Consider the following 15,706-nt stretch of genomic DNA (forward strand, 5'->3'; position numbering starts at 1 on the left):
ATCATTAAGGGACTGCCAGTGTAGCACCTCATATCTACCTTTAGGATAAATAAAAATACTTTGTATTTGTGTTTTATCAGTACTTGTACTTTACATACCCATTGCAGAAGTTTAATTATTACAATTATAAAAGCAGAGGTGGAGACAGTTATTTGCTATCATTAAAGGAAAACAACCTAAAGTATAAAGTATATAATATTACAATTTTTGAAAACAAAGTTTTAGCAGCATTGTGTTTTCACTTGTTGCCTCTGTATCATAAATGTGCTTTTACGAAATGCTTTCCCATCATTTACCAGCCAAAATGCGCCTAGATATACCAAAACTAACAGATACAGCCTCATAAATTAGCATTTTCATGTTTTGCCTTGGCTGAGATCCCTTAGACTTATCAGAAGATTCAAAGATCCTATCTCTTTAATGTAGGTAGGTAATGTATGTGGTCATTGAACAAATAATTATTAAGTACCTGCTGTTTTCAAAGAGGTGCACTATGGAGGCTAATTTAGGAGAATGAGTTCTTAGACTTGAGAAGTTCGTATTCTTGCCAAAGGGGAAGAATCTGGTGCATAAACAACTATGATGCAAATTGTAATGTGCTAAATCCCACAAAAAAGTTGCAATCTGAATACTAATTGGAAGTTAGGATGGATGATGATACTCCCATGTCATGGGAAGGAAGAAGGCAGTGGGAACATTAGAAGAGAATTCTGAAGGAGAATTAAACATGGAGAAGAAAAGAAGAAAAGAAAATTACACTCCAGTGAGAATGTGAGAAAGAAATGAAAGCATGAAAAATGTATGGATATACAGGATTGTTTCAAATGAGCTGAAAATGAGTTAAATAGGAAGAGGAATAGTGATAGAGACCTTCAGAGTTATTTCCTGGGGCAAGATCCTGGAGGGCATTGGAAAAAGAGCAAGACTGCTTGTCTTTCTGTTTTGTTAACCAATAGGGATATTGTCATGCTTATTGTTCTTGAAGTATCTCTCAAGCTACTTTCTTTTATTATTACTTTCTCATGATTGCTCATCTTTCTCAGTTGGCTTTCTAACTCTTGTTACTTGTCTGAGGTCAATCACCAGCCCTCTGATAGTATCCATTTTCTTTGAGTGATCTCTTCTAGCACCATCACTTAGATGCCAAGGTCTAAGGGCTAAATATTTATCTACAGCCCGTATCTTTCTCCTGGGATTCAGACAGATTAATGCTTATGTGCTGGAAATCTCGGCTTAGATGTTCTATAATAATCTAAGAGTCAGCTTGTCTAAATCTGAACTCAGCATCTGCCCCATTAATAAACCTACTTTGCTTTCCCCTGGTTCAGCGAAATGGAATCTAACTGACTAAGCCAAAAATGTAGGAGTCATTTGTGTCTTTTCCTTCTTTTGTATATTCAAAATATTGTCTTTCTGAGGATATCTTTCTAATCTATTTTCTCTTCTATGTCCCCACTTCTACCTTCCAGATTAATCCCTCATTTCTTATACATGGTTACAGCTTTCCAAACTCTTCCCAGACCAACATTCAACTCTGTCCCACACCAGAGCCTAGAATCCAGAGTGTAAACAACCCTCCATGCTAATTCCAGAAGGATATTTATAAAGTGCAAATTTGACCTTGCTTTCTATTGGCTTAAAGATATCAATGGTTCCCTACTGGATTCACAATCCTTGACATGGCACTAAGGCCATTTCAATACTTGGTCCCTGCCTACTTTTCCAATTTCACCCTTTTATTCCTACATTCATTGCTTATATTTGGCCCTACTGAATTTCTTAACAGTTTCCTGAGTGACTCTGGTCTCCTATTACACTGTCTTTAAAGATGCTGCCTCCTTTGCCATCAAAGCCCTTTTCTATGTCAACCCATCCTCATTCCCGTTTTATCTGACTAACTTGCCTAAACTTTATCACCCTTCTTAGGAACCACTTCTAATTAGTATTTTTCCTATGCTCTATGATAGCACATGGTGAACCTCTAATTCTTCCTGCACTGATTGCAATAATCGAATTATTGGCTTATCTCCCACAGCTACATGACAGAAATTGCACAAAATATGTCTGTGTGTCCTTAAAATGTATATCAGTGTCTGCTACACTATATATAGGAAAAAAATTAACCCTATTTTTAAAGCCATTTTTCCCAAATTCCTCAAGTATCCTACCTTATCAATTCCAGGGGTCATAAAGTTTGCAAGAAATGGAAAGTCAGGCACAAAAAGAGTTTGAAACTCTAAGTCTAAACATAATACTAAATATACATTTCAAGCCCAGAGAAAAAAGATTAGAGGTTTTGGGACATCTCAATCAAGATGCTACAGAAAAAAAGGGGAAAGAAAAAGGAAGTTAAAATATTTGAAATGTATAGCCCTTTAACTTGTTTTGCTTTTAAACAAAATCAAACTACTTAGGAGTACTTTATTATTCTGGCCACAGGAATTGTCCCCACAACCCTCACTCAGGAAGTAGAAGTGAGGCTACTAAGTAGGAACACTTTAATTCACGCTGTGATTAGAACAGACTCCGTGGGCTCCTTTCACCACAGACATCTCCTGCCCAATCTATCACATGGCCTCAAATTCCACCAATAGAGAGTTATTGCTTTCAGTCCTTAAGCTTTAAATTATTTTAAAACCTTTCATTAAAATGCAAATACTCTCGGTGGTGGCAACACCCTAAAGCCATCAACTAAGGTCTTGAGATACCTATGCAAAGAATGAAAGGGACTGAAAGAAAGTATTTGTAGGGACAAGTAAATCACTTAGACTTTTGCCTAAGAACAGGACAACTATGAACCTCTCATTGGAGTTATTCCCAACTTCTTGACTGAGGAGAAGTTAGAAAATTTATTTATTAACAAGACTTTCCTCTTTCCCTTCATGACATCCAGTTAGGTCCCCTTATTGACAGGCTTGATATTTTATCCTTACTGCAATCCTTGTCACTAATTCCTAGGAGATTTGAAGACTTCAGGGAAGATAACTGTAAAATAATTGAATATTTCATTTCTTTCAAAGGCATTTTAGGGAACTCCAAGAGAACATGAATAATACTGTGGCCAAAATCACAGATTTTATTGCCTGGATTGATCTAGCTGTGCTGCTGTCTCTACCAATTTACTAGAAGGTGTAGACTTGATCAAGCTACCTAACTTCTCAGAAAACTTGATTAAATCAGGATTTCTTTAAGAAGCGTTTTGTATGCTTTGTTAGAAATAAGTTATTCTTAAAAAGAAAATAGTTAGAAGAGCAAAAACTTAACTGAAAAGAGGAAGCAAAACAATGAAAAAAAGCACATTCTTTTGGAATGGTCAATTGCCTCAAAAGCAGCCACTATCAACCCATCATTTTCTACACCAGTGACCCATTTCTATCCCAGAGGATTCGAGCAAGCTGAGCTCTCCTAGCTCTAATCAAATGAAGACCTCACTTAAATAATTACACTTAATAGCTTGAATAAAATCACAATTTATGATTTTGATCACTGTTTTTGCCAGCTTCACACATTAGCCATAGTACAGCTTTTAGTATTTTCAGACATCTGCATTAAAAAAGGAAAGCAATAGCTTAGAGATATCCACATCCACATTTAATATCCCAAACACTAGGGAACTCACCCAAGCACACTTTCTCCTGCAGTTCTAAATAAAAAGCTTACCTATCCACTCCCATTCCCCGCCCCCTGCTGTCCCAGCCACACACAGACAGATCACCAGGGGGTCTTCTTTCCTTAGTTTCTAACACTAAATCAATCTCATGCTAATTGCAGTGTCTCTCCTACAACTGTATAATGTTTATTAACTCTTCCAGGTCCATTTGTTGTTTTTATTTAAGTTGAAGTCAAAATTGAACTTAACAAAAGTGGTAGTAATTAATAAGAAGTTTAGTGCATCAAAAGAGTGAGAGACGTTAAAGAGAGTACTTTACAGAATTTTAAATACCCAATCTTCTCTGTAGACATCATTTTTTGTTAATCTCTTCAGTAGTTTTTGAGAAATTAAGCTCAATTATCTTTCTCAGAGTTGGGGCAGGGAAAAAAATAAAATTCCAGAAAAAAAAAACCTGTGGCATCTACACATTGGAAAATGTGAAAGTAGCTGCCCAGCAGAAATTTTAAGTCCAAATCCTACTTACCTGGAGAAAGGAAAGTTCCATTCAACCATTCATTCATTCATTTACCCAAGAGAAAAGAGCTACTGTATACAAGCACAGGACTAGACATTAGGGTTTCAATAATAGAGACACAAGCCCTTCTTTCAGAAGGACGATAAAATTAAATAGTCTGTGGGGTAAGTGCAACAGAAAGATACATGGCAGCAAATGAGCACTGAGATTAGTCCTGGGACACAAACAAGCATTTAGGAATGAAAGCAACTTGCTCTGCTAATCTACAAGAGTTCATTTGCCCTCTCAAATCTATTTACCCCAAGGAAAGCTCCAACTCTGTGTTTATATTCTGCATATTTTTTTCTAGTAAACTGCTTCTACAAAATCAAGAGTTTTGTGAATTTTATATATATATATATATGTTTATATTATATATTATATATACACATAAATAATTTATTTCTGATTGGAAAGTTACAATTTGCTTAATGATTTGCATACCCACTTGAACATTATGGAAAAATAAAGAGCCATGTTTATAAGTTTATGATAACATAGGAGAATGTTCATGTTCTAAGTAACATGAAGGGCATATTAGAGCACAAGAAAGATAGAGAAATCAAATAAAGCTAGCAATAAATACACAGAAAAAAGACTGAAAGGAAATATACTAACATATTGACTGCTTATCTTTGAATCTGTGAATGGAGAATCACATTTTTTTACATTTGAAGATTTTAGTTTCTCTGTCATAAACATACATTATGTTTAAAATATAAAAACAAACTTCTTTTTTTTGACACAAGGTCTCACTCTGTTGCTCAGGCTAGAGTGCAGTGGTGTGATCACAGCTCACTGCATCCTTGACCTCCTTGGGCTCAGATGATCCTCCCACCTCAGCCTCCTGTGTAGCTGGAACTACATGCATACACCACTATGCCCAGCTAATTTTTGTATTTTTTGTAAAAACAGAGTTTCACCATATTGCCCAGGCTGATCTCGAACTCCTGGACTCAAACTATCCACCTGCCTCAGCCTCCCAAAGCACTGAAATTACAGGTGTGAGCCACCACACCCCAACATAAAACAAACTTTTAAAACTAATTTGACTTCAACAACTTGGATCATATTTTTAGGAGACTTCACTGTGGACAAATCATGACCCTGGCTAAACTTTATTAGTGCCTGAAGTTTACCTCTATCTCCTATCATTAACCACATATAATTGTCCTTTTAATCTTTCTTTCCTTTCCATTTGAGTTCTAAAATATCTGCTAAAAAGCAGATGATTATAAGTAAAAATGTTGTCCTTGTGATAACTATAAAATAAGTCTAAAATATGAAAAGTACAAATAATCATTGACATCGTCTAGATTAAATAAACCTCAAGAAATAGACCCTTCAACACAAAAAGATATAAAGGACTTCCTAAGATTAATGTACGTATATCTATATTTCACCAGAAGAAGCCACTGATTCGTAATCCTCAGTTTATCAATGCATAGTTTTCCCTTAGAAAGATGTTGCTAACTTGTTAGTTGAAATTTTCTTCTTTCAGCTTCCTGAACGGCAACAATCCAAATAATCCAGAAGCTGTGTGATTAACATTGTTTTCTCTTCTGGAGTTTGTTTCCTATTGCTGGTAAAACTTTGAGGGATACACTTTTTTAAATGGTAACTAATGTGAACATGTTTTCATTCTCACATTCCACATTTGTTTGGACTTTTAGTGTTCTCTGTGTAGATGTGTGTCCCAGTCATGTTCACTTCTCAGTACAAACAGACTATGAACTAATGCCTCAAACAGATTACTTTCCTACACTCACCAAAATACGGAGGTCCAGTGGACAATTGGAGAGTACTTTCAGCTTACCAGCTCACAAGCACAAAAGCACTCTCTCAACGATTTGCATGGCTGGAAATTCAGTACACTAATTGAACAAATACATACACAACTATGCAAAATAAAAATGTTCTATGAGGGATATAAAGTAAACTTTAATTAAAAGGTTCCGTGTTCAAATTAAACTACTAAGCATACATATGTTTTGTGGAAGAACTTGACAGATTCCTGAAGCTTTCAATATTTTTGTTTACTGGGGCAAGTTTTCAGAGTTTTCACTTGTTAATATGCATTACAAATCTCCAAGAATGTGGTAACATAGACATTTATTAAACTTAGTTCACCATGAAACCTGTTATTTCTAGGGAGTCTGTTTGTTTGTTTAAAGACTTGTGTTCTAAACAAATGTGATATACTCAATGGTAAAATTTACATTCAAATGATGAAAATTCCTCATCTCTTAACAGTACCAAACCATATTCTATATGTCATAGGGCACATGAGAATTATTTTCCAACAATCAGGAAAATAGCAATTCACATATTCTACCAGATGCCAGAATGGGGGATTTACCCTTATATCCCCCCAATATGTCCTGAAAATTTTGGTTACCATTACCTATTAATATTAATGCATATGTATTTGACCAAATTCTGTCCTTAAAGTTAAATGCTGAGCAATGTAATAAACAATTGGGTCAAAGGGAAAGGTTTACAAAGCAGGTAGTCGTCTAACTTGAAACTTTTTTTTTCTCTCTGTCACCCAGGCTGGAGTGCAGTGGTGCAATCTCAGCTCACTGCAAACTCCACCCCTGCAGTTCAAGTGATTCTCCTGCCTCAGCCTCCCGAGTAGCTGGGATTACAGGCACCTGCCACCGCTCCTGGCTAGAAACATTTTTACTCTCTAGCAGAAGAAATGCAAAAGCTCATCATTACCAAAAAAAATTAACATCAGTAAACTAAAAGCATCATTAATAAAAAATAAACAGAAAGTCAAAATTAGCTACTCTGGTGAGGATAAATTATTGTGGCCTCTGACCTCAAAAGTCACACCATCTACAGCTAAAATAGTATAAGAAATTTATTTAATACAAAACCTGTTTCAAAGGCCAAAGACAAAATATCTGAAGTCTCCAGCTCAGTTGGAGCTACTACTTATCGAATAAGGAATTACCCCAAAGAAAGAATTAAAACATATTGGAAAGTAATAAGCCACTCTTAAGCATTTGTATATTAAGCCTTAACAATTAATGACAGCCTAAAATAGTAAAGAGAGTTCCTGTCATAGGTTATATACTTGGGATAATCTCGCCCTTGCCCCTAAAGCTTCCAAGTCCTCTTCTCCTTTTTTAGGATATACGTGAAGTCTAAGTTAAGAAGATTTTTAAACATCCATTATATATATTAGTTATACTAATCTTAGAATATATTAATTATTATATTAAACTTAGTTTAAGATCTTTTAACTTAAAGAATATATTTTTTTAGCTTAACCTTTATCAGATCAGGGAGATGGATATATTCTTGCCTCAAATGGAATTCTTTTACATCAATGATAAATGTCTCTTTATAAAGTGTTTCAAGTGACTTATCATTTGATAAGTAAATGAATATATTCCTAAAATAAGTATATTTTGTGAGACTGAAAAGCTGTTCAATGCAACTTAAAGTTTCAAAGAGTCACTCAATTTGATACTATTTTTTTTTTTTACCTTTCTGTAGCATACATTATACATCTACATATATGATTTCTCCCAGAGTTCATACCATTCACAAATTTCATTTAGTGGCATGTTTGTCTGGAAAGCTAAATATTTTAACCTTTTAATCACCTTAAAATTTTCCTTTCTTCCCATAAGTCTTCCAGGCCACAGATGATTCTACCCACAACACCTCTCTTTTACATTTATGTACAAAAGCTTACTAGAATCCCCTAGAGAAAAAATTCTTAAATTACTAGAAACAATTATAAGTGGCCTTCTTAAAGTTTGGGAAAAAATTAATACTTCATTGGATTCTTTCTCAAAGCTCCTGTCATACCTCGTAATCATATTCTACAAAATTTAAATTTAATATTAAAACGTATTCCAAGCCTGGGTGTGGTGACTCATGCCTATAATCCCAGAACTTTGGGAAACCAAGGCAGGAGGATTGCTTGAGCTCAGGAGTTAAAGGCCAGCCTGGATCAGATGGAGAGATCTCATCTCTACAAAAAATTTAAGAATTAGCAGTGCATGGTGGTGCATGCCTGTGTAGTCCCAGCTATTCAGGAGGCTGAGGCAAGAGGATCCCTTGAGCCCAGGAATTTGAGGCGGTTTTGAGCTGTGATCAACCACTGCACTCCAGTCTGGATGACAAAATGAGACCCCATCTAATATCTAAACCAATCTTTTACAGCAACTATGAACTCCATAATCACAAATAAAAATGTTCTCTTTTTGTAATTTTTCAATTTAATTTCAAATGACAAGATATTCTCAGCATTTACTATTGGCTATATTTTGTCTAAGCCAAAAGCAGTGCACTCAGTCTCTTATTTCAATGGTGCATACCAAGAACCTGTGAATGTGCAGTGGAAATGGCTATCATTTTGTTTTTGCAGACTATTGTTAATTTGGTCCCAATACGCACCCATTGCTCCAATCACAAGATAATATCCAACTTTCCTCTGTAGGGGATGCCATTTCCAACACTCTGAAGGCTGCTTTTCCAAATATTTTCATTTTATTTTGGAATAGTGGATAAAATAATAAAACAATTGCAGTTATATTATCTACCACCAGGCATTGTGTTAAATTCACTATGTGATCTAACTCTTAATATTTGTGACAAACTTTTGAGATAAGTACTATTACTATCCTTATTTTTCTGAAGAGACATTGAGATACCAGAAAGTAAAAGTAAAATGACTTACCTAATGTCATATATATTAAAAGTAACGAGCCAGGTTGTGAGTCATGGCAATCTGGCTTTAGAGGCCAACCCCTGAGCACCATGTAATACTGACACTAGCAGATTTGCATGTTAATGCAGTCAGCAAACATTAATTGAACATGTCCATGTACCTGACCTTCTAATACATGGTGCAAATATCAATAAGATACTGTTCCCTCCCTCAAGTAGCTCATGGTTTATTTTGGGAAATATATCAATACTCAGAGAATTACTCTAAACCATATTAAATACTGTAGTAAATGCTGCAGAGCATGGCTGTTGGGACAAAATCCTGGAGGTGCTTCAGGAAAGATGAGGTGTGAGCAAGCAGAAGTTTGTCAACTGAAGGAGATGAGGGGGTGTTAAGTAAGGAAACAGCCATAGAGGCATATGTCTCCCTTATACAAACACACACACACACACACACACACACACACTTCTGTAATGAAACCCTGAAGTACTCAAACCCATGTTCATTTCTCTGTCTTTAGCATGGTTAGTATCACGTAACCTAGCACATAATTATTCTCTAATAGTTTTACAGGTCAGATCTTCTGTCTATAGTGTCTGCATAATTTCTGACTTTGAGAAATGTGTTAGATATATGGTAGGCACTGTTTTTTGGTCAAACATCTTTAGGACATCATGATTTGTTCACCTATTTTAAATGTATTTTCTTGTGATATCTTATTAAGAAGAATTTAAATAGAACACAATTTGCTGTTATATAGCAACTATATAGACAAAATCTGAATCTAACCAAAAATGAATCCATCTCCCTTTCAATATCTAACTGTAACAGGGATTTGTATTCTTAAGATGGAAATTCATTAATTACTCAACTGAGTTTTATTTCATTTTTCTGTAATCACTTATCTTAAAATTGTTGCTATATTTTTGATATAAGAAGGAAATATTTTGTAAAGAAATTATAGCAAACCAGCAATAAGAAGGAAAAATCTATGGCAAGTATGTGCAAATCTTTATATAATAAAGCAGCCATAGTCATAAATTACTGGTAAAGTAAAAAAGTCTACACGCACCCACACACACACACACACACGCACATGCACATGCATCTATCTAGTATGATAGTACCCTCTTGTCCATGGTTTTGCTTTTCAGGTTCAGTCACCAGTGGTCAACTGTTGTCTGAAAATAAGTATGGTACAAGAAGATATTCTGAATGAGAGAAAGAGAAGCCACATTCATATAACTTTTATTATAGTATATGATTATATTTTCTGTTTTATTATTGTTCTTGTTCATCTCTTACTATGTCTACTTTATAAATTAAACTTTATTCTAGGTAGGCATGGATGTATAGAAAGAAATACACATATATAAAGTTAGGTACTCTCACAGTTTCAAGCATCCACTGGGGGTCTTGGAACGTATCACCTATCATAAGGAAAGATTACTGTATAAGCATCCTCACATATAAATCACAAAAGTAGAAAAATAGTTACATTTGTATTAAATGATTGCTCCTTACAGATGTAGTCTCAATTGAGGGTTAAAAAACCTATTAAATCAGAACTCAGACAATCTTGTCTTCCCACTTATGAATGCAGAGGCAAGATGGCTGACACAACCTAAAATGCATGTTTTCACCCTTCCCTGACAAGTTATTTGTATGCCACCTCTGGAGAAAATGTACATAACTAATTTGTTTGAGAAACCTGTTATTAAAAAAAAAAAACACATCCGCCATTCCCCTCCACTGTGTAACGCATGGGGAGCTGTCAAGAAACGTAATTTTGAAGCACAAATTCAGACACCAACTCCAGAATTCAGAGACCTCCTGACAACTTTTTGATGCCCCCGTGAGGATTCTAGGCCTATGAACTAATGAAAGGGTGACGTTAAGACAGTCAAAGCCTGTTTCCAGCCTGCAGAGATTTAATAACGTGCTTAATTTGTTACCTGACATAGATGATACCTATGCACCAAACATTGCTGTTAATATGATTTACATTAATTGAATTTTATTTAATACTTTATGAAGTGTTTTCTTTAATAAATCACCTTTTAATACTAATATTATACGTTATAAGAAGTTACGATATAAACTACCGGGACCACAGAGTTGGAGAAGTCATCGGCACTTGTCCTTTCAAGCTTGAATAGACATTGTTTTATCATGAATTTTTTTTCTCCTGGAACACTAGGCTGAGGCTACTTTTAAAATCGTAATCATTATCCTAATTCCCATGTTCCCTTATTTATTTATAGCTGAATCATATTTTAAAATACTAAAAACATATTGCCTTAAAGATGTTTAAACTGGCTAAAGCATAATAGCTTACATTTAGAAATGACATAGTTGTATGCACCAGATTTCTTTTGAGCACTTTATGTATATTATTTCATTTAATTCAAGAAACTTCTGAGATCGAAATATTATTTCTGTTTTATAAGTATGGAAACTGAGGCAAAGATACATTGAAGCATAGAGTTATGAAGAATAAAAGTATGAGTTTTATTTCAAATGGAAGAAAAATGGTTTCTTGATTAAACCTGTACCTAACATTACATTAGAAGTCTAGGAAAGATGACAGCTATGACATTTTGATTTCTGAAAACAGAAGATAGAATTCCATATTTCAGTCAATTATTTATTTCATTGCTTGTTAGAGGATTATCTAATACTTAAAACACTGCTTCAGTCTTGGTCAGACAAACTTCCCTTACAGTCCAGGACTTTAGATCTGATGACTCACCTCAAATTCGTCCTCTCTTTCCAACATTATTAGTGCACAGACAGACGTGTGTTAGGTGACCCCGGCACGCAAAGGCCAATCCTGGATACCATGGCAGAGACAAGGCAGCAAAATACAACCCTCTCTCCAAAAGTGGGCTTCTTATTGTTAGAATACATACCTATGACATTAAGCTTCAAGTGACTTTAGAAAGAGAAAGAGAAAAGAGAATAAACTCTCAGAAAACATAAAGACAAAAAAGGCATTTAAGATGAGTCTTCATGCATGAGTATTATTTTAACAGAGAGAAAGTGAGAAGAATGCATTAAAGATCTTCAAATGGCATGGTCAAGGGCTCCAGGGCAGAAAAATGTGGAGTGCACCAGGAATGATGAGTGGGTTCAGGCCCTGACAAATGCTTCAACTGCACAGAAGGCCATTTTAGTAAATTCAGTAAGTTTTGTATGCTAGTCCCAGCTACATTGCAAGGCCTTTGAGATAATGACCAAGACTTGTTTCTTCTAAAGCCCTCCTACATTGTCCAGTAAAGCGGGCAGCAAATTGTGTGTGTTCAGTAGCCTTGACTAACTCAACCAACAGGGGTGAGTTTGGTAACTGCAGATCATATTGCAAAAGGCAAGGCAAATATTGAGTGTCCAAAATTGGGCCTTCACAGATGGGCAATGTGTGATCTACTGTAGCACTCATACTTAGGAAGTGATAGTATGTGAAGTACAGTGCTCACAATTTTATAGGTTTTCATGAGCTTAGCATGAAAATTAATTTAGCTGTAATTATCAAGATAGAGTTGAAAAACAATGAGATCAGGGAGGGGCGTAAGGGCCAAGGTATGCCGATTGGGTGCTATGCTCACTGCCTGGGTGACAGGATAATCTTCACCAAACCTCAGCATCACCCAGTGTTCCTATATGACAGACCTGCACATGTACTCCAAAATCTAAAATGGATATTGAAATTATTTTAAGAAATCATGAGGTCTAATAACTAAATTTACTATGTAATCAACATTATGTTGAACACTTTGATGCACATTGCATAATTTAACCTCCACAATAACTCTATGATATAACTATCATCATTATGCCCATTTTAGAGATGGATGGAATGGTTCCTGATGAGAGAATAAGTAACTTGAATAAATCACAGACTGCTAAAGAAACAGATCCAGGCCTGTATGTGCAAAAGTCCCTACTAGATTGCCATGCTAATCATAAAAATGTTTCAGCCTTAAGTAGTTTACATCAGAAGTAAATAGCCATATCTAGATAACTTTTGCAATTCCCTTTTTTTTTTAGATGGAGTTTCACTCTTGTTGCCTAGGCTGTAGTGCAATGATGCAATCTTGGCTCACTGCAACCTCTACTTCCCAGCTTCAAATGATTCTCCTGCCTCAGCCTCCCGAGTAGCTAGGATTACAGGCATGTGCCACCATGCCCGACTAATTTTGTATTTTTAGACGTGATTTTATCATGTTGGTCAGGCTGGTCTCAAACTCTTAAGTTCAGACCAGGTGATCCGCCCACCTCAGTCTCCCAAAGTGCTGGGATTACAGGTGTAAACTACCATGTCCAGCCTGAAATTCACTTTTAAGACTACATTTCTATTCTACAACTCTGAATATATTTACTATTTCAAAATGTATGTATTATCTGTAAAAAATACTTGAATGTTCGTGTCTCCACACCTTTGCGCTTGCTGTTGCTGCTGCTTAGAACGCTCTTCGTCAAACATACCCAAGTCTCACCTTCCCTAGCCACCATGTAAAGTGCACTGCGTCTACTTAATAGTTCCCTTCTTCCACCTCACTGTGTTTTTATCTTGAGTGTTGTTCAAAAATACTATATAACTACTTGTTTACTGGTGACTATCTGTCCTTGCAGATTCCATGAGAGCAGAGATTTTGAATGTTATGTTCACTGGAATATCCCCAGTATAGAAGAGCAGTGTTTGGCACAAAGTAGGGACTCAATAAATATTTATTAAATGAAAAAAAATGAATGACTGAGTGAAGGAAGGAATGGATACTCATTTCTGATCTATGGCCATCTGAATCGACATTGTCTTAGCAGTTTATTTAAAGACCTGAAAGGCTGGCACTCCGACTTGTCAGAGTGTTGTGTATGGCGCCAACTTGGTAATGATGATAAAGTGGAAGGCTTTTGAGTTATTGCCTTCGTTGCATTACCCTATCCTCAACTAAATATTCTGGATCTGTCTTAGCTCTTCAAAACTATGTGGTTGGAAACAGAATTATCCATAAATTTTTCAACTGATGGCAATCTATGGAGCTTAAAATTGTCAACCAAGCTATTCTATGCACAAATATGTACTTTTTTAAACAGGGTTTATAAATTTAGACACATGTACTTAAATTTTAACTTACACTTTTACAATAAAGTGTGCATTTTTAATTATATTGTTTAATCCAGGATTCTAGATTATCAAAAATAAATCACCTTTGAACTAAAATAGCACATTTTGTACTCAGAGATTCTTTCTTATACATTCATGGTAATATATGAAAATCCTAAAACACTGCATTTAAAACCATTGGAAGGCCATATTAATTCAAAACATGGTGTCAAATTTGCTAGCTATTTGAAAAGTTGAAATAGATCCCCATTTTATTCATTTTAAAAGAAGATTAAAAATTACAAATGAGTAAAAGAAAACTATATTTGAAATAATACTTTTAAGCATGATATTAATTCCAGAAAGTACTGAGATTGACAGAATTATATACATATACATTAAAAGCATTTTTAAGAAAATTAATGTTAATATAAAGTGACAAAAGAAAAAAATGTTGTTTATAAAAGACAGATAATTATTATCCTTAATTCAAAAACAATGAAGAATCCCAGCCTGGCCAACATGGTGAAACCCCATCTCTACTAAAAATACAAAAATAAATTGGGCATGGTGGCACATGCCTATAATCCCAGCAACTCGGGAGTTTGAGGCAGGAGAATCCCTTGAACCCACCAGGCAGAAGTTGCCTTGAGCCATGCCACTGCACTCCAGCCTGGGCGACAGAGCAAGACACCATCTCAAAAACAGAGAAATAAATAAATAATAAAACCAATGAAGAATCCAATAATAAATGGCAAATGCATATGAATAGGAAAATAATACAAATATGTAATTGTTTAATAAACATTAAAAGATTTACAATTCACTAGCACATAAGGCATTAAAAATCAAATCAAATCAAATATATCATACTTTGGCTATTCCTCTGGCAAAGCTAAAACATACTGATGCTACACTGGCAGAACATAATAATTCTCAAAGAACATTTAGCCCTCTATATTGAAATTTAAAATATGAATACTCATTAAACTAACACTTTCATATTGATAAATCTAAAAATTCATCCTGAAGAAATAGAGAGAGAGAGAATATGCAAAAATAAAACCCTAAAGGCTCATATAATTGTGTTGGGTATATTTACAGTGTATACTAGACTGAAATTATAGTAGGTCATTAAAATATACTTTCTAGAAAGCTAGATTTAAGGAATACAAAAACCTGTCCATTGTAGATTTTTATGTGTTACAACAGGTTAGACAACAGTACAATCACATTTATACAGGCTATCAGTATTTTCCTCTTGTGGATTCAATTATACGTTATTAAATCTTCACTTTCTTACTAGTTTTTAAAATTCTTTAAATATTTAGCAATGAACAATATTCTGTGTTCTATTTATTTTTAAATCAGAAAAACATGAAAGGTAAGAGGGGATCCAGGGGTAGATTTAGTGCCATTAAAAAAAATTTATTTTTCACACACCAGGAAAAACTAAAACATTTAATACTCTGAAAATGTTAGATAGAAGTAAACTGTGTATGTATGGAAGACTTTATTTTAGAAGTGCATGTATAAATAAAAAATAAATAATTTGAAATACGTTCTAGGCCAGGTGTGATGGCTCACACCTGTAATCTCAGCACTTTGAGAGGCCAAGGTGGGCGGATCATAAGGTCAGGAGTTCGAGACCAGCCTGACCAACATAGTGAAACCCCAACTCTACTAAAAATACAAAAATTAGCTGGGTACAGTGGCAGGTGCCTGTAATCCCAGCTACTCAGGAGA

At 35.0% G+C, this 15,706-nt stretch overlaps 1 protein-coding gene across 1 annotated transcript in view; it reads right to left on the minus strand.

The window, feature by feature from the left end:
* The window catches only part of DACH1 (dachshund family transcription factor 1), a 419,816-nt gene that overhangs the window by 239,960 nt on the left and 164,150 nt on the right, over positions 1-15,706 (minus strand). The gene's annotated exons all lie outside the window — the stretch shown is intronic.

The sequence above is a fragment of the Aotus nancymaae genome, unplaced genomic scaffold (assembly GCF_030222135.1).
Source record: "Aotus nancymaae isolate 86718 unplaced genomic scaffold, 86718_ANA_hifiasm-v0.15.2.pri h1tg000088l, whole genome shotgun sequence".
NCBI lineage: Eukaryota > Metazoa > Chordata > Mammalia > Primates > Aotidae > Aotus > Aotus nancymaae.